At 43.3% G+C, this 20,530-nt stretch overlaps 1 protein-coding gene and 1 long non-coding RNA gene across 5 annotated transcripts in view; one reads left to right on the plus strand and one right to left on the minus strand.

Moving 5' to 3' along the window:
* The window catches only part of PRKCQ (protein kinase C theta), a 188,195-nt gene that overhangs the window by 17,473 nt on the left and 150,192 nt on the right, over positions 1-20,530 (plus strand). For 2 of the 4 annotated variants that reach the window (XM_045162727.1, XM_044928258.2), the window contains one exon: positions 7,839-7,940. The gene's annotated coding sequence lies outside the window, so the exon portion shown is untranslated. Of the gene's footprint in view, positions 1-7,838; positions 7,941-17,541; positions 17,853-18,297; positions 18,426-20,530 lie in introns of those variants that run through there. The other 2 variants (XM_044928259.2, XM_025264508.3) reach the window with 2 other exon arrangements.
* LOC123329278 lies at positions 18,454-19,301 on the minus strand. Its single transcript, XR_006544675.2, has 2 exons — positions 19,163-19,301; positions 18,454-18,711 (listed from the first exon to the last, which is right to left on the minus strand). It is a non-coding gene; the product is annotated as an uncharacterized LOC123329278 (long non-coding RNA).

Consider the following 20,530-nt stretch of genomic DNA (forward strand, 5'->3'; position numbering starts at 1 on the left):
CAGTTGAGGAAGCAAAATCTACAAGACAATCACCTTCGTCCTGTCATTCAGTGCCTACATTGAATGCATAAGCCCCACGTGTGGGCTTGAGTTATACACTGGCATGTATTTCTCTTTCCCAGATTATTATTATTTTTAATGGGAGTCTAGTTACCTTATAGTGTTAATTTCTGCTATACAGCAAAGTGAATCAGCCACACGGTATACACATATCCTCTCTTCCTTGGATTCATCTCCCATTTAGGTCACCCAGAGCACTGAGTAGAGTTCCCTATGCTATACAGTCTGTGCTCATTTGTTATCTATTTCATACATAGTATCAGTAGTGTACATATGTCAATTCCTATCTCCCAATCCATGCCACCCACTCTTTCCCTTTGGGTACTCTTAACGTTTGTTCGCTACATCTGTGTTTCTGTTTCTACTTTGCAAATAAGTTCATCTATACCATCCAAGATTATTTTTAAACCTCTCCCACTCCAAGGCTTCCCTAACTGGGTCCACTGGAACTCCAGTCAATCATGAGAAACTTCCCTTCACTCCTTGACCATTTCTGCGCATGTGTTTTTCACTTCCTTGGATGTCTTCTGAGGACCCGCCTCACTGGAAGTCTTCTCCAGCAGTCGTTGCGTTTTCCTCTTTGATACCCTTCATGCCATGGGGTCTTGAGGCTGGTAGATACCCTACTTATTCTGCACGTTGTTTTCCAAACAACCCTCTCTTCTGCCTCCTCAAAACTCCCTCTGTTTGAATTTTATGCCAGCAGATATTACTCTGACCCAATTTCCCCTCCTTCTTGCCTTTATCCATCGTTGTCTTCGGGACACTCTCCCAAACCCTTTGGGTCTTTTAGGTCCTCTCCCGCTGTCATTTCTCTAACAATATTTCTGCCTTTGTTCTGCATCCATGTAAGAGATCCTTCTACTGTGCTCTCAGTTCCTTGGCCTTCTCCTCCTATTTTCTCATCCTTTAAACTAACTCATCCCGTGGCCCTCCTCTTGACCTTGTCATTACAAATACCTGTGGTGGATTCATTTTGATATTTGGCAAAACTAATACAATTATGTAAAGTTTAAAAATAAAATAAAATTAAAAACAAACAAACAAAAAAAACAAATAACTTCAAGCCTTCCAGTTCTTGACCATCAATGCCTGACTTTCTAGATCACTCCTTCTAGTATTCTTGCTCCAACCAACCTTGTAAACCTTGCCAAGGCAGGACTTTCAATCCACTTATCATTCCACCATCTTTTACCATCCTTCTTCCCCTCACATCCCAACATCGACTTATTACTGGTTTTTATGGAGGTGATTGGATTCCAATTTTCTGGAGGGAAAGCATTCCATTTAAAATATATGCTCTTTGTTTTTATCTGTAAACATATTAAATACTTCTTATGATGAGAAAGGACTAATTCAATTTACTGTTTTCAGATCTAGTGTACAACAAACAATGCGACGATCATCAACAACATGATATTGTAGGAACTTCCCTGGCGGTCCAATGGTTAAGAATCTGCCTTCCAATGCAGGGAACACAGATTCCATCCGTGGTCTGGGAACTAAGATCCCATATACTAATGGGTAATTAAGCCCAGGTACCACAGCTAGAGAAGCCCTTGTGCCTCATCGAAGACCCAGCACAGCCAGAAAAATAAAAAAACCAATAGGATATTGTATATATATATATCAAGCCATCATATAGTATACCTTTCAGTTCAGCTCAGTTGCTCAGTCACGTCCGACTCTTCGCGACCCCATGGACTGCAGCACACCAGGCTTCCCTGTCCATCACCATCTCCTGGAGCTTGCTCAAAATGATGTCCATTGAGTCAGTGATATCATCCAACCATCACATGGTTAATGTATATACCTTAAATATACACAATTTTTAATTGTCAACTCTACCTCAATAAAGTGGTGGGGATAGGAAATACATACATAAAAAATAAAGCATTTGCTCTTTGTCCTTATTTGTAAATGGATTAACTGCTTCTTATGATAGGAAAGGACTCGTTAAATCTACAGCCATTCCATTCTTTCACATAAATATATGTGAAAATATTTCATATTTCACAATGTATTGTGATTAGCTACTTTTAATTAATTCATCTATATAACAAATCTTGCTTGAATGACTTCCATGTGCCACGTTGTTGGAGATACGATAGAACACAAAACAGAAAAAATAATCCTTGCTAGCTTGGGGTTTATGTTCCAGAAAGATGAAACTGAGAAGGGGACTAGGGAGACGTGAAGAGCAGAGGGACACGCAGCAATAGTGTGGGTGGATGGATGGGGAGGGTGCTCTTATGGCTGTGATTTTAAACAGGGCCATCAGGGAAATGCTCATTGAGAAAGTGATGATGAGACCAAAACCTGAAGGAAGTTTGTGCAGACATCCAGAGCTGAGGGTTGTCTGGTATGGGAGGGAACGCGCTGAGGCCAGTGTGGCCAGGCTGAGTGGTGAGGATGACTCAGAGAGGGGCCTGGAGAGCAGGGCTGGGGCCGATGTCAGAGAAAGGTGCCCCTGGAAGGCTGGGCTGAAGGAGCAGCATATGTGATGTGGGCGGCAAGGGGGTCCTTCCAGCCATCATGCAAGGACAGGCTGCGGGGGCCCCTGGCGGCCCTGCATTGACACAGATGCAGGTCTCATCACACACGTCTGTGCTCCTGTCTAAACACATACTTGCTGATACCATCTCGCTCTGTGGCAGATAAGAGCCTGGCAGAGGTGGAACAGCCCACTCTGCTTTCTTGTTCTGCGTCTCTGTTCCCTCTGAGGCTGAATGCGCATGTGAAAATCACTTCTGTCTGTTCCTCTTGACACGCTACAGAGCTGCACGTACCATATTCTTCTTTGATTGTGATGGGTAAGGCAACCAGAAGAAAAACATTTCAATTATCATGTACCTCTTCCTCCATTTATGCATCTTTCTCTGGCAGATTTCAGTTCAGTTCAGTTCAGTCGCTCAGTCATGTCCAACTCTTCGTGACCCCATGGCAGCTTTAGGAGATGGCTTCTTGAAACAATGCATGAGACTTAGTCAAGAGTGGTTTCCCCTCACTGCTAGGTCATCCAAACATCTGAAAAGTGGATTTCCAAGGTCAAAATGGCAGTGTCTTATGAAAGTGTCGTATGAAAACAGAATCTGCACAAGGCTTACTTGTATCTCTAATAGTTTTCGATGGTTCCGTTTCAGAAAATCCAGAGGGTGTTTTTGTCTGCTTGTGTGTGGTTTTCTTGTTTTGTTTTTTTGGTTGTTTACTGCTTGCATTTCCTTCTGATACACTGAAATTCAGACATGGGCTCACATCATAAACTTAGCTGATGTTCTTTACACATTTACTGAAGAGTTCGTTCATTTCAGATGAGACTCAGCTGATCACAGTGGAAGGTGGAACCCTTGTTGAAAACAGCCATGAAGATCAAATGCTAGATCGAGGAACAGCTGTTGTGAGCAAACCAACTTGCTTCAAGATGGGCTTAGATAAGAAACACTCAGAGCTACTTGGGAAATGGGAAGGGCCCCCTAGAAAGACATTTTCTCCCAACTTCCCAGAATTTGAATTTAAACAGTGGCTGCTTAAAAACATACTGGAGGATGGGAAACGCCAAGGACACCGACACCTCTGCCATTCTGTGTCTACAACACTATTCTCATGACAACAGATGTCATCAGGCCCCATTTTCCAACAGCTTCTAAATGTGCTGTGACTAACAGTGCTCTTCTCAAGAAAAAAACTCTTCTAACACAGGTTTTCACTGTTAAAGGAACTCCTCGCAAACACTCTGAGCTACACTTTTTCTATTTTCTAGTGGAAATTATAACCACAGGTTACCATGTTTTCTTTCCTGTGTTTGAAAACCACATGTGTTTGAGTGAAAACATGAAGGTGAATAATGAAATGGAAGACTTAAGTATACCAGATACCTGTCACTGGAGACAAAAACATCTTTTTTTCTGAGGGCTTCATCTGATGCAAGAAATCCTAGTATGTTGAAAAGGGAACTCTGAGTCTTGTCAATCTCAGCCGAATACAAATCACAGTTAATCATCCAGAGCAAAAAAAAAAAAAAAAAAACAGTGACAGACTTTATTTTCTTGGCCTCCCAAATCACTGTAGATTGTGACTGCAGCCAGGAAATAAAAATATACTTGCTCCTTGGAAGAAAAGCTATGAGAAATCTAGACAGTGTATTAAAAACCAGAAACATCACTTTGCCACCAAAGGTCCGTCTAGTCAAGGCTATGGTTTTTCCAGTAGTCATGTATAGATGTGAGAGTTGGACCATAAAGAAGGCTGAGCACCGAAGAATTGATGTTTTTTAACTGTGGTGTTGGAGAAGACTGTTGAGAGTCTCTTGAACAGCCTGGAGATCAAACCAGTCAACTCTAAAGGAAATCGATCCTGAATATTCATTGGAAGGACTGATATGAAACTCCAATACTTTGGCCACCTGATGTGAAGAGCTGAAACTCGTTGGAAAAGACCCTGATGCTGGGAAAGATTGAGGGCAGGAGGAGAAGGGGGCGGCAGAGGATGAGATGATTGGATGGCATCATCACCTCAATGGATATGAATTTGAGCAAGCTCCTGGAGATGGTGAAGGACAGAGACTTAACACTGACCACCAACAATGAAAAAGTATAGTTATTTGTCAGAATTAGGCTATTTTGTAGCTTACAGATGCTTTTAACTGAAAGGCACATTACCTAGTCCATCACTATATTTTAGAGCTGGGGAAATTGAGCTCCAGAGAGGTGGTAGGACTCCCCCTTATCCACTGGCTTGCCAATGATGAAGCCTAGGCATGCATCTGGAATTTTATTTCTCTGAAATCCATAAGCTTTGCACACACCACCCTGTCTCTCTTCCTAATATAGGAGATGCTATTAGAAAGGTTTGGGAATGTAATGAGTGCTTACTGGGGAACTTTCACATGCTTTATTGAAATGAACTCATCTTTATAAGGTAGGCAAATGAAACAGAGAAGTGTAAAATGTAAAAAGTGCGGTAAAAAGTCCTATGTGAGCAGGAATTTTCAATGTCCTGGGAAGACTTTTTTATCAGGATTTAGCCGCTATTGAAGGTAAAGAAGGGGCTTCCCTGCTGGCTCAGACAGTAAAGAATCTGCCTGCAATGCAGATACCTGGTCTCTGGGTCAGGAAGATACCCTGGAGAAGGGAATGGCTACCCACTCCAGTATTCAAAGGTAATGATGCTTCTTGAAGGCTGAGAGTCAGAAACCAAATATGTTGATATTTACACTTTTCTAAATGCATGGCTTGAAAATGCTATTTCTCTGGCTTCCTCAGCAACACCAGGAATGCTCCCCAGGACCTCACTGACCCACTGTCACAGGAGGTATCCTGACAGAGGTTTGCATGCGGGGTGAAGGCTGGAGGCCGGCTGGCCAGCCGGGAGCCAGCAGTCCATTTGAACCCAGACCTCGTGGACCTTCCTTCCACCCTGTGTGCTTTCTCAAACCACACCCCTCTCTGCTCTCAGCCCACCTGGTGCCTTTGGGTGGCTGCTCCTTGGAAGATTCCTTTCTGCACTGATCCTGGATCTGGCTGTTGAGGAAACGCAATGGACTGTCTGAGTAGTATGTACCTGACGAAAAAGCACGGAGGGTCCAGACCATGAGATAACTAGTATCCAAATAATAAACCACAGAGGAAAGTGGTTCTTCATGAGCAAAGAAATATTTGAAAAAACGATAATATAAGAAAGTGGGTGTTATCCAAAGGATATAAAAGCCTATCCATCTTCAGTCTAGCAACACATCTTTCAAAATAAACATTTCCTGCTCCTTAAATTAAAAAGCATGACTAAGTACAGTTGAACAATTCAGAAGCCAAGCAGACAAATTTTTAGTATCCAGTCCTCCTATGTCATTTTCTTTATTAATTCTCAGGATCTCTATCATTAGAAGCCTTATCTTTAATTACCTCAAGTAGAGGTTATCCAAATGATTCTTTATTGTCTTTTTTAATATTTTATGCCAGTTATTTCATGATGCTTTAATTTCATAGACATGCTACCTCCAAAAAGCAATGCTGATGGGTCACAATGTTCAGTAGGATTAGAATTTCTGAAGGACACGCACACAGAGAGAGAAAGAGAGACAAGACTACTGTGAAATCAAAAGGTTAGAGAAGCCTCACGGAGGAAGAGAAGTCTAGAATTAGAGCAGTGAGGGTCCAAAAGCTTCCATCTTGTCTAACTCCCTCCATCATCAAACAAGAAAAAAGGACTCGGAAAATAATCAGTGACTTGTTTGAGGTCACAGTGTCCTTGAGCTTAATTTTTTGGCATGTTGGACAGTTCAGAGAGAGAGACAGAGAGGCATAGAGAGAGAGTGACAGAGAAACATAGAGACAATGAAAACCAGAGGCAGAGAAAGAAGAGCTAAGATGCCTGCCACATGGTCTGCATTCACAGGGCTGGTGAATTCTCCATCACCTGGGACACCAAACCTATCTCTGGCTACAAAGGACTTTGTGAATATGACAATAATATGTTCTGCTTTTAAAAACCCTATTTACATTCAAGTTTACTAATCTGAAAAAAGAAAACAAAATAGTTTACCACTTCTTCCTCCACCTGCTGAACTGCCAGTCTGTATTTATGAGTTTAGTATTTTTTGTTTTTCAGGTTCCACATAGGAGAGAGATCATATGGTATTTGTCTTTCTTTGACTTACATCACTTAGCGTATGCCTTTGAAGTTGTCCAGCCATGTTGTCACAAATAGCCAGATTTCATTCTTTTTTGTGGTTGAATAATAGTCCATATATATTCCATTATATTATATATATATATATATATATATATATATATATATGTTTAGGCTTTCCAGGTGGCATTAGTGGTAAAGAACCTACCTGCCAATGCAGGAGACATAAGAGAACTGGTTTCATCCCTGGGTTGGGAAGATTCCCTGGAGGAGGGCATAGCAACCTGCTCCAATATTCTTGTCTGGAGAATCCCATGGACAGAGGAGCCTGGTGGGCCACAGTCCAGAGGGTTGCAGAGTCAGACACATACACACACACACACACACACACATATAAATCACCTATCTCCCCAAATGTAATAACTATGTAATAACTATTATCCTGACTTGTCATGATATGAATTTCTTTTACCCATTTTTGAGCTTCTCGTAAATGAAGTCACATAGTATGTATTCTTTTAGACCTGGCTTCTTTCACTCAACATGACAATTATAAGATTTGTTCATGCTACAGCTTGTTTGTTACGTGGCATTGTGAAATGTGATGCACTGTGATTGATGTACAATTTAATTATGCATTCTATAGCTGATGGACACTTGGGCTGTTTCCAACATGGGGTGATAAACATGCTGTACACATCTGTTAGTGCATGTGTATATACACGTCTATGGGGCTTCCCTAGTGGCTCAGACAGTAAAGAGCCTGCCTGCAATGCAGGAGACCCAGGTTCAGGTTCAGTCCTTGAGTTGGGAAGATCCCCTGGAAAAGGGAATGGCTACCCACTCCAGTACCTTTGTCTGGAGAATTCCATGGAGCCTAGCAGGCTACAGTCCATAGAGTCATAACAAGTCGGACATGAGTGAGTGACTAACACTCCATTATATCTATGGGTTGTATGCTATATACTCCTAGAATGCCTGGGTCATGGAGTCGGTGAATGTTCAGCTTTAGTTAATACTGCCAAACAGTCTCCCAAAGTTGTACTAATTTGAGAATTCTGCTTTCTCCACATCCTCTCCATGATGTACATAATGAAGTCACTATGTTCAGAGTTACAAAGTAGACATGGCATTTTTGAAATTTTCTTTCTTAGGTGAGAAATCAAAGGAAGAATTGAAGTTTGGAGCCATGCAAGAGGTCTTGATTCTATCTGAATGAAATCACAAGGGAAAAAGAAAGTGTGACTCTGCAAAAGGTAAGTAAAGAGAGTTTTGGGAAAACAAAAACATGTACGATATTTATTTAATTCTTTTTCACTCTTCGATACTCTATGGAACACGGAAAGGGTTATAAAAACCTCAAGAACCTCTGTTTAAAGACTTTGAGTTGATTATTTGGTTTCCTTGCCTCTGGTCCTCACCAAGCTCAGGGAGAGGTGGAAACTTGGGGATAACATTGCAGCAGCTGGAATGTGGGGGCACCTCTTGCTGTTTCACTCAGAACCCTCTTTAAGTTCTTAAGTTTTTAAGTCTTTTTAAGTTCCCTTGGCAGGTCAGGTCACATGACATGTTCTCAAGCAACGGTTTTCTTGTTTTTTTGCTTGGAGAGAAACTTTTTTTTAGTGTGATTACAATTTAATCCGATTTTCTGCAGCCCTTCGTTATTTATTTAATCTGGCAATTCAGTCTCCGTTGCCTTCTCCTGACCAGAAGTTTTTCCTTATGGTTAGAAGTGCATGATCCAATTAGTAAACTAGGAGTTTTTCCTGCTAGTGAAAACTGCTTAAAACAAGTTACACTTGAAAAAAAATAAAACAAGCCATTCTGTGGCGTTACAAGGGCAGATTCGAACAATATCATTTTTCTTTTTTCAAGGCAGTGGTCCCCAGCCTCTGGGATCTAATCCCCGATGATCTGAGGTGGAGCTGACATCATAATGATAGAAATAAAGTGCACAATGAATGTCATGCTTGTGAGTCATCCCCCCACCCGTCTGTTGAAAAATTGTTTTCCACAAAACCAGTCCCTGGAACCAAAAGGGTTGGGGACTGCTGCGTTAAGGTACTTGGGACAGGGGGATGGGTGTAATTTTTGTCATTTAGGAGAAACCCAAGTAGCTGGTCCTTTTTAGAGCAACAAGAGCCTTCCAGTCATCTGCCTAAAAGTCCTATTTGCAATTCTTTGACGAAACATCAGCAAATCAAGTAAAAGTCAAACCAGCAACTTTAAAAAAGACCCTGTGGACTGTGAACTACCAATAGTGTGATACACAGAATTTCAGCTTCAGTCTCAAAATTTCTGCTGTCAGCCTTGACTAGGATAAGATACGAAAGGGTTAACAGTCATCTTTATATTCTGAGATTATGAGGACTTTAAAAGTTCTTTTATATACATTTTAATATTTTTAAAATTTTCCATAATGAATATTCACTATTCCTAATTACTTTGTAATTAGGCAACATGTAAAAGTTATTCTTAAAACAATCCCCTAAATTATAGATAAAAGCATATAAGGAAATATACCAAAATGTTTATTGTGCTTGGATTGTGGAATATGGGTAATCTTTTTTTCTCCCTTTCCTTTTCTCTAATGTCTAGATGTGTGTGTGCATGCAAATATATGCATAACTTTATCACAGGAAAACTAATAAACATTTTTCAAAATGGCATGCAGAATGTGACCCTTATTTCTAGGCTTTTTAGTTGCTGGCTGGAATTCTCTAGATACCAGAATTCTCTAAGTTTGGCATAAGTCGAAATGAGTGCTGCCTGTGTCCTGATTCTGGCTCTTCCACTCGCTGTGTGATCTTGGATAAGCTCCTTACCCTCTCTGAGGCTCAGTGGTCTCATCTGTAAATTGTAAATAACACTGCCCATTTTATAGGATTGTTACAAGGGCTAAACAAGATGATATATGCAAAATGCCACAGGGTGTTTTAGTCGCTCAGCTGTGTCCGACTTTTTGTGACCCCATGGACTGTAGTCCACCAGGCTCCTCTGTCGACCAAATTCTCCAGGCAAGAATACTGGACTAGGTAGCCATTCCATTTCCCAGAGGATATCCTCGACCCAGGGATCAAACTGGGGTCTCCTGCATTGCACGCAGATTCTTTACCATCTGAGCCACCAGGAAGCCCATGTACTTTAGAGGTTTGACCTACTCAATCTTCCTTGTGAAACTGGCAAGATGTAATATCAATACCTCTCCTTTATTTAATTTTAAAGCAAAGAGAAGACTCTGTGAAATAATGCATGACATTTGTAGTCTATTTAGAAAGAAAAGCTTATCTTCCAATTTAAAATACCACATTTATTTGATTTTTGAGCAAATCTTCATCAAGTTCTAATATGACTAGTAGAAAGATTAATTTATTTTTCATTATTTTTAATGTTGCATAAGTGTAAAAATATAACCTATTGATATGATTATTTAAATATTACAGATTTTCTTTTTATCATCAGAGTACATTTTATTTGTGTCCAGGGCAATTCAGGGGTAGGGTGTGCACTTGTGTGTATGTGTGTGTTTTATGTGTAAAATGGAGATAAAGCATCTGCTCTGTGAATGAATGCCGAATCCTAAATGTAGGGCTTTAGTTCTTTTGTTTGCTGACTCTGCCTAGTAACATGCAGGAAGAGAAAAGAAAGGTAAAAAGAGAGGGAGAGAAGGAAGGAGGGAAGAAAGAAGGGGAGGAAGAAAGAAAGGAAATATCAGTTTGGGTCTACTTAGAACATACAAGCAAATACAACTTTAAAGAAATAAGCGGTCTCAAGCATCACTATCTGGGGCTAAAAACAAACACTGCAGAGTTGAAATGGCTGAGTTGAGGGATAAAACAGAAGCAGGCAGCACACACATCTGACTCACAGCACAGCCAAATATGGTCAATTTCGCCTCGTTAGACCACTGTTCTAACCACTGAGAAAAAAAATTAGATTTTCATTTCATGAAATATTTACTTTAAATTGAAATGTTGAATCTACAGTATAGTCAAGAAAGAAGAAATTCTTGATTGTCAGTGTTTTCCTGTGCCATCAGGGTATGATTTCCTGGAGAATATTTGAAATATTTGTGCCAGTGACTATATTAAATAGGCAAGCAGTACTAGAAGCAAATTATATTACATTTCCCCCTCACTAACAATTAGAACTTTCTTTTAATTGGCATTTATTCTCAGCCTTTTATAGCTCAAAGAAATCTGACAGTATACTCCATGTAGTCTAAAATAAATCCCTCGCTTCATTTGTGTGTGTGTGTTAATGGTGAAATAAAACCATAAATAATCTGTTTGAGAAGTGTGGGTTGAAGAAGAGAGTAATGAGAGGCAGGTGCGTAATTTGCTTTGCTCAAACTAGGAGACTGAGAGACAAGGCAGTTTACTCTAAAGCAATGTGCCTTTGCTGCTCGATTTTCAGATCCGAAGGCTATTGCGCTATGTCCAATTGTAGAACTGTAATAATCAAATTTATAAATATGACCAAAGTTTCATCTTCATTTCTTCCCCCTGGATTCACAGATTAATTCTCAGGTTTATCACTCTTTCCTGGGGAGGATTTCTTGTCAAAGCGTATGGTCTATTGGACTTCGAGTTTGCTGTTTTTCCACTGGTGGAAGAGAATCATTAAAACAGTGCTCTGTATGGATGACTCTGTCTAGTCAATATCTCTTTAATTTCAGGCAAGGTTTTACATCCATTTGGGCTGTACTCATTTTGCTAATACAACTGAACTCACCAAATCCAAAATCTATCTGTGGAACTGATCTTTCCTTTCACCCTAATTCTATCCTCAGATCTTACAAACACACCATAAGTTTCACACCTGTACCGATGTGAAAACAACACTGAAAATGCTACCATTCATTATCTGATCTGATGCTTATGCTACAGGTAGAGTCTCGCTACGGCCAGGGATGACTTTGCTGCTGCTGTTGTTGCTCCGGGTCTTCGGTTGCTTTCTCTAGTTGTGGAGAGTGGGGGTTACCGTCTAGTTGTGGTGCACAGGCTTCTCATTGCGTTGGCTTCTCTTATGGCAGAGCACAGGCTCTAGGTGCTCGAGCTTCAGTAACTGGAGCACACAGGCTCAGTAGCTGTGGCTCTCGGGCTCTAGAGCACAGACGCAAAAGTTGTGGCGCAGGGGTTAGTTGCTCCATTGCATGTAGAATCTTCCTAAGGGACTGAACCCATGTCCCCTGCATTGGCAGGCAGATTCTTATCCACTGTGCCGCTAGAGAAGTCCCAGGGATGACTTTTTAAAAAATATGGTGCCTAAAGATTTCAGAGGGCTTCCCTGGTGGCCCAGTGGTAAAAAATCCACCTCCCAATGCAGAAGGCATGGGTTTGATCCCTGGCTCAGGAAGATCCTGTGGAAAAGGAAACGGCAACCCACTCCAGTATCCTTGCCTGGGGAATCCCATGGACAGAGGAGCCTGGCAGGCTACAGTCAATGGAGTTGCAAATAGTTAGACACAACTTAATGATTAAACAACAACAAACAACAAGGATTTCAGAAGCCAAAACCAAAACATGTTAGCAATAGTGTATCTTTATAACTCTTTACCTTTAAAAAAAAAGAAACACTTTCATGCTCAGTTCATTTTTTATGATCTAATAATAATTGATGCTCAAGAAAAATGATTTGCTCTAGACATTTAATGCATAATTACAGATTAAAATTTTTACTTGTTTTATTTTATATGGCTGTATTACTAAATGGGCATTTTGATACATTCTAATTCACAAATTGGCCATCTACACACGTGTTAACTCTTCTTGGAATGCTGTATTCATCAGGACATCCATAAACATACACAATTCTTTTACTGTTCGAAATTGGGCTATAATTTCACCTCTTGTCTCTGTGTATGATGACAAAAATTAAGGCGCTGGGGGTCAGGAGACTGTAAGTCAAACCATACCCCACACAATGAGTCTGGTAAGTCATTTATTTGCCCTCTGAGGTTCATCTGTCATTTCTGTGAAATCAAGAGGATATTACTCATCTCAAGGGATTTGTTGTAAGAATCAAATTAAATAATTGAAACAAAGTGCTGGGCACCATGCCCGGACACACGCCATAAATTCACAGTAAGTGTTAATCTGTGTTAGATTTCTTTCTTTAAAAAAAAAATGTATTTATTTATTTGGCTGCTCCAGGTCTTAGCTGTGGCACACAGGATCTAGTTGTCTGACCAGGGTTTGAACCCAGGCCCCCTGCACTGGGAGTGCAGAGTCTGAACCACTGGACAACCAGGAAAGTCCCCATCTCTTTCTTTAAATAGACACATCACACCTACCTCCCTTACCAAAGATTTTAAAATGAGCTTAACATGACTAAGCATGTGTGAACATTGTTCCTTTGCTAATTCAGGGCAAATTTTGCATTCTCCTTTCACCACTCCCCTCATGGTTTGGAAGAGTGGCTATCAATCTTATTATCAACAGTAATCGAGGTTTACTTACTCCCCAAGGGCAGGACCAATTTTTGCTTCAGGGTTTAGAGTTCTCATGTGGCAATAAAAATTTTCTAATGTTTGATTATCCCTTTTCTCCTCCAATTGCATGGCTAAATTTGGATTGAAAGGGGGGAAAAAAAAATAACTCCCTTTCCCTTGTCCAAGCTGTGGATTTAATCTGATATGTTTATTAAAATGTAGTTTTTTCTGGATATTGTAGTAGTAATCCATAAACTCAGAGCTGCATAATTGTGTCTACTATGTACCACAATACAAGGTTCTGGAGTACAAAGTAAACAAGACATGACATTTTTTGCCCTTGTGGAGTTTACATTCAGAAAATATAAATCAGTAAAACATCATGTAATAAAAGCCTCTACTGCTAAGTTGCTTCAGTCGTGTCCGACTCTGTGCAACCCCATAGACGGCAGCCCACCAGGCTCCCCCGTCCCTGGGATTCTCCAGGCAAGAACACTGGAGTGGGTTGCCATTTCCTTCTCCAAGGCATGAAAGTGAAAAGTGAAAGTGAAGTCGCTCAGTCGTGTCTGACTCTTAGCGACCCCATGGACTGCAGCCTTCCAGGCTCCTCCATCCATGGGATTTTCCAGGCAGGAGTACTGGAGTGGGGTGCCACTGCCTTCTCCCAAGCTGTGGATTTAAAATACCTGTTTAGGGGACTTCTCTGGTGGTCCAGAGGTTAAGACTTCCCCTTCCAGTGTAGGGAGCACAAGTTCAATCCTGGGTCGGGGAACTAAGATCCCATGTGCCACATGGCATGGCCAAAAAAAAAAAAAAAACTTAAAAAACTACTACTACTACACTTTTTATTAGTAGTACTATTATTTTTATTGAGGTATAGTTGATTTATAATATTATTTTCAGGTGTTATTGTTCAGTTGCTAAGTCATGTCTGACTCTTTGTGATCCCGTGGACTGCAGCACGCCAGGCTTCCTTGTCCTTCACTATCTCCCAGAGTTTGCTCAAACTCATGTCCATGGAGTCGGTGATACCATCCAATGATCTCATCCTCTGTTGACCCCACCTCCTCCTGCCCTCAGTCTTTCCCAGCATCAAGGTCTTTTCCAATGAGTTGGCTCTTTTTCAGGTATCCAACATAGTGACTCAAAATTTTTATAGATTATACTCCACTTAAAATTACTATAAAATAATGGTTATATTCCCTGTGCTGTACAATAAAATAGGTGTTTTTGCATATACCTCTTTTACCCATGGGGCTTCCCAGGGAGCGCTAGTGGTAAAGAATCCGATTGCCAATGCTGGAGACATAAGAGATGTGAGTTTGATCCCTGGATCAGGAAGATCCCCTGGAGGAGGGCATGGCAACCCACTCCAGTGTTCTTGCCTGGAGAATCCCCATGGACAGAGGAGCCTGGCAGGCTACAGTCCACAGGGTCACAAAGGTTTGGACACAACTGAAATGACTTATCATTACCATGACACACTTTTATCCATTGCTCCTAGAATAACTTTGACATTTTCTGAACAAATTTACCCTAGACTCAATATGTTTATCAAATCTTCCATTAAGGTAGATCATTGTCTTCCAGCTCCATGCTGATTCTTCTGGGGATTCAGGTGGATCACTTGACAAACTCAAGAAACTGTCCAAACTGATTTCCTCCAAGTGGTGACTTTCTGCAGAGGCAGAAGGGTCCTTGTGAAATTATCCTTTGTTCAAATTTCGGGGTCATATCCTTCTTTTCCCTAATACTATCTTTCTCCAAATTAAGGTTCATAATAAGAATGCTTTCTCTTTTCAAAATTTACTCATCTATGTATTATTCTTGGCTATGCTGGGTCTTTGTTGCTGTGTGGACTTTCCTCTAGCTGCGGCAAACAGGGGCTCCTCTCTGGTTGTGGTGTACAGGCTTTTCATTGTGGTGGCTTCTCTTGTTGTGGAGCACAGGCTCAGTACTTGTGGTGCATAGGCTTAGTTGCTCCATGGCATGCTGGGATATTCCCAGACCAGGGATCAAACCTGTTTCTCCTGCACTGGCAGGCTGATTCTTTACCAGGGAAGCCCCAGAACATTTTCTTTTTATGGATGGTCAACTTCACAGAAGAATGCCAGAGCTGGTCCCATCTGGAGATAATCACCCACCAGGTCCAAATTAAACACTAAGAGATGTCTCAGGCTCCCTTTCACAAATCCCAAGTTGAAGGAAGATGGAATGCTGTGTCTCCAGAGATAAGACTCAAGAGCTAAGTCATTCATTCCTTAGCTCTGAATCCAAAGCAGGAGCCCCCCTCTTTCCCAGCTAAAAAGAATGGAAGCAGCTGCCGCTCAATTTATTCTCAGTATGATTCCAGGACGGAGAAGGCAATGGCACCCCACTCTAGTACTTTGCCTAGAAAATCCCATGGATGGAGGAGCCTGGTAGGCTGCAGTCCATGCGGTCGCACAGAGTCGGACACGACTGAAGCGACTTAGCAGCGTGATTCCAGGAAAGTTGAGAGCGGAAGCTGAAGTGGGGAAAGAAGCACAGAACCAACCGAAAGCTTGAGTGTGTTTAATGTAACGAGTGGAACCTCACCACCCACATGTAGGCCCCCCAGGAAACGCAATTTCCTCTTCCAGGAAATAAAGGTGTGGAGAACTTCTGAGCAGCAGCCATCTATAAAACGATGAGACAGAGTCTGATACAAAACAGAAATGCCTTGTAGCCTTGGGAAGAAGAGGCCAGCTCTAGGCTCCTGGGGTCAGAAAGGTCTACACGTATCTCTAGCACCTACATGGAATGAGAACAAAGAGGGATGTTTTTCTTTTTAGTTGATATTCAAGACAAAACAAAAACAAAACTCTTTCTAGACACATGATGAATATTGTTTTAAAAGATACAGTCTTCAGATGAATGGGTTTCTAATTGTAGGACTATATGCTTATATAGCACGCATCTCCAGGGACCAATTGTCCCAGAGAGAAGGGGAAAGTGGAGGGTATGGTCAAGGAATAGAGGCAGTATTCAACAGTGCCTAAGGGGCTGCTTCCAACTGGCCTGAATTGCAATCCTGGTTACAGTATTTTATTAACCGTGTGGTCACAGGCAAGCTGCCTAATCCTTCTAAGCTGCATTATTCTCATCCCTAACATAGAGATAACGATGATGACGGTGAGGATTTAATATCTACATCTTAAGATTTTTTATGAGGATTATGTGAATAGTGCATCAAAAGTGCTCATCACAAAAATAATGAAAAAAAAAAGTGCTCATCACAGTGACAGAAAGATAGCATATGGTGATGATTAGCATCATTATTATTTGAAACATTGTTAATTTTGGCTCTAGTTGCCAGGAGTGGGCAGAGGCTTCTCACTGCAGTGGCTTCTCTTGTCGTGGAGCTCGGGCTCTAGGGAGCGCTGGCTTCAGTGGCGGCAGTGCATGGGCCCAGGAGTTGCGGTGAGTGGGCTCTCGAGCACAGGCTCAGCAGCTGTGGTGCTAGGGCTTAGCTGCCCTATGGCATGTGGCATCTTCCTGGACCAAGGATCAAACCTGTGTCCCCTGCATTGGCTGGCAGATTCTTAACCACTGGACCACTACAGAAGTCCAATGTGAAACTTCTTAAAAGTCACTGACTATTGACTAAATTTAGAGGACAGAAGACTTTCCCTCGGGTGCCTACTTGTATTGGGTTGACCAGGAAGCTCGTTGGGGTTTTTCTATACCATATTATGGAACTTTCTGGCCAACCTAATATTTAACCCCTTTCTCAAATGGTCAATGAAAACTCCAGCCATGAGGAATGGGTGGGTTTGCTGTCTCCTAGGCCCCGAAGCCTCTTGTGGCCTGCCATCTCTCTTCTGTGTAACAAGCTGTGTTGAAGAATGGCTGGGAGATAACCAGGGGGCAGGTGTCTTGAACCAGGAGGTTTCTCTTTGGCGGTCTGCAGAGAGAAGCCGGGCCTCTTTCTGGTTTTTGTCACCTCGTTCTCAGCCATAGATACATTTTCCTACTACTGTGTGCCAGGCTCTGGTGACGTCAACACAGCTGAGGTTCTCCTACCATCACACCTCTTGACTATGACCTTCCAGGGGTGGCAGCCTCTCTGTTGGATGATCCTGGCCTGACGGTCTGTTCAATGCTGTTAGATACTGATAAATGCAGAAGAGGGCCTACTCCTCGGGGAATGTATTTTTATCTTTAAAAGGTGTATGTGTTTGCTCTGCAGAGTTCATACAGATTAGGAGAACAAGCCTGCATATCTGACTTCCCAGCCCCAGCCTGCCACAAGGCAGCAATGGAAACTAAGTTACCAGATCCTTCTGGGCCTCAGGTTTTCTTCATCTTTAAAAGTTTGGAACTAGCTGTAGTCTGAGGTCTTTTTCAGCTGACAGTCTATACTTCCGTGATCAGAAGCCAGCTGATCCAAGCTGAGGCTCTTCCATACCTTTTTAATCTCCCTCTCAAAAACAAAAAAAAAAAAAAAGAAGAAGAAGAAGAAAAGGACTATTGTTCTCTTTCTTAAGCTAATCTGGGTTTAGGATATTAGAGCAAAAAGCACTTTAACCAAGTACATTTTAATCATTTTGCGTAATAATTTAGAGGGAACAGGCCTGCAGTGCTGGTAACCAGTAGTCTATCCTGAATGAAAAATTTATTCTCTGGAGCACAGAACAAAAGCACCCCACTTATCCTCAGCAGGACCATCAGGACCACCAGCCAGGCGTGAAAATCCTCCAATGACGAGAAACCGGTAAGACTTTACACTGCAGCTTCAAGGGCTGTCAAGTTTAAAGCAATGCAACTTAGGAAATGTTACCAAAAACCCCCAAAACGGTGCAGAAACAAAGTCAGAGGTCGGGTTATCCAGCACCAAATCTTTCTCGGGTGGGGCATTTTAAAAGAACAGGGCTCACCAGCCCTTTCTAGTGGAAAGGCTGGCAAACAGCTGAATTTTTTTTTTTTTTTTTAATCTGATGACCTTGATCCTTCCCGTGGGAAGGCTCGTTTCGCTTTTCGGTTGGGTTAGATGGAGAGTCACGTGGTCTAGGGTGCCTCTGCCCGCGCGCAGCTCAGCATCCCCGGCGCGGGGATGGGACCAGGTCTCGAGGCCCGAGCCGCTGTGAGCGGAAGCGCGGGGCGCAGCGCGGGGCGGGCCCCGAAGGAGAGCGGCGCGCGGCGGGCGGTGCGCGGGCCGCGGCTCCGGGGCGGGCGTCCGGGCAGCCGGCTCGGCGGCGGGGCCTCGGGGTGACGAGCGCCCCCTGGCCCGCGCCGCCCGTGCCCGCGCCGCCGCCCAGCCGCGCGCTCTGACCGCCGCCACCGGCAGGTAGGTCCCCGCGCGGGTCGCCGACCGATCGGGAGGGCAGGGCGCCCTGCAAGGGGCGCGGGGAGGGGGGCGGCCACCCAGCTCGGGCTCCGAGCCGGTCCAGGACGGGGCGGGCGGTAGGACAGTGAACTCGGAAAGGGCGACAAGCGCCGCAAACTTTGGGTCTCGTTTCCGCGGTTTGTGGCGCGCGGGACGCCCGGGATGCGCGGACCTTGGCTGGGCAGAGGCCGTCGGGGCCAGGGGCTGGGCCGCCTCCGCTTCCTTCTGGGCTTTTCTCTCACCTAAACTGCGGGGTGGGAGAGAGGGAAGGAAGACGGTGGCGGAGAGTTTACTGTTTCCCGCACGCCCTGGGAAGGAGAGGTGTGTGATGCGGTGGCAGCCTGTCCACGGAGGAAAATAAAGTTTTCTTGGCGTTTGCTCGAGAAGCAGACGGGGCTGCCAACACTCACTTATAAACTAAGCCAAGTCTCTTTCCAGGGGCCTGGGGCAGGAGGAGGCCAGTTTTGATAGATGTCAGAAAACAAAACAAAAAACTGGTGCTCAATCTTGTAATCTTGGGGTGAGAATGTTTTTCAGCTTTGGGGGCCACACGTTAAGAAACTAGAGCTAGTGCCTTTATTTTATTCGGTTCTCAAGAGCTCGGGTTATCAGTGTGAAATGGATCTTTCATGCTAACGACTCGGCGCTCCCTGCGGGCGGGCGCGCCTGGATGAAGACAAGCTCCGAGGCAGGCTCACCTGGGAGACACTGGGGTTTCTGCAGGGAGAAAGCTTTGTCCCTGGGCTTGTCCTGCTCAGAGTGGTGCTGATAAAAGATGATTCATTGGGGGACCGAGTTGACCAGGAAGGGGCTGGTGACACGGGGAGGAGAATGAGAAGGCGCCTCTAGAGCTCCTTGTCCGTGGAATGGTCCATCCCCGGGTATGGAGAACGTTCAGGTCCCTTTCTAAACACAGGTCTGGTTGTTGCTCCCCTTACGTTATTCTCTAGAAGCTGTGACCACCACCGTCCTTTCCTGGTGGAGAAATTTGATAGACAAGCCCTATTAGTAAAATGGTGGTGCTCCACTCCCACCCCACACCCCAATCCTGTGAATCACCATCTTCATTTCCCCCCCGAACTTATCTTTTAACTCTTGTAAAATGGCAGTCTCACCGCCAGTGCTTTAATCTTTTTTAAAAAATGCTGTGTCTCCTGGGAAGGAGGGTGACATTTACTAATTTGGTTGCAGATTACTTCTGAAGTTGGTGCGGCTGTTTAGAATCCCTCGGAGATCAGCACTATTGTTTGAAGCAGGTGTCTGCGGCAGACTCATCTTAGTCTTTCTCATGTTGATTGAACGTGCATATATTTAAAGATGCGGCATAGGAAGAGCTTCTTAAAACCTTCAAAGCCTCAGCTGTGGAACTCCTCCAAGTTAGCAATTAAGTCTAAATTAAGTTGGTTTGTTTGGGTCCCCCCCCCATAAACTTTTCTCTGATTTCAAGAGCGACCTGTCCCCATGGCCAGCCTTTGTTTCGGCCCTCCGTGATTTTTCTTGTAAGCTTTTAAAATGTAAACTTCCAGGGAGGACTCTAGTCACCACCCTCCGCCTTGTCGTGTTCACTTCCGCCACCGTCTTGTGCAGCGGTGGCTTGGGATGGCATGTGGCTCATGGGCAAGCTTCTTTGTGCTCCCAGATCCTTCTCCCTTCTGCAGAAATTCCCTATTGTCTGTTTGAAAGATACATAGGCCAGTGACTAGAACTTTTTTTGTTGAGGTGCCCCTGGCCTTCCATTTATGCAGAGATATTGTTCAGTTAGTCACACCTTGGTCCTTCTTCAGATCTCAAAGGTGCCTTTCAACACTGAAATGAGCTTTCTCTTGTTTGTAGCAGGTCCTGCAGGGGGTTGGGGGGGGGGCTCCCTGAAATAGCCCATTCCTCTCTGACTATTTCTATAAAGGTCCCTCTTGCAGTTGTAATATATTCCCTCTCTTCTATGGAAAAGAGGCAATTCTTCTGTGTAGTGAGTCTGAAATTCCATGTGGACTGGGTCCAGGATTTTTTCCAAGAGTGTGGCCTTATAGTACAAATCTGTAACTGGCATTCAGGAGTAAAGCTCCACA

This window comes from Bubalus bubalis, chromosome 14 (genome assembly GCF_019923935.1).
Source record: "Bubalus bubalis isolate 160015118507 breed Murrah chromosome 14, NDDB_SH_1, whole genome shotgun sequence".
Classification (NCBI taxonomy): domain Eukaryota; kingdom Metazoa; phylum Chordata; class Mammalia; order Artiodactyla; family Bovidae; genus Bubalus; species Bubalus bubalis.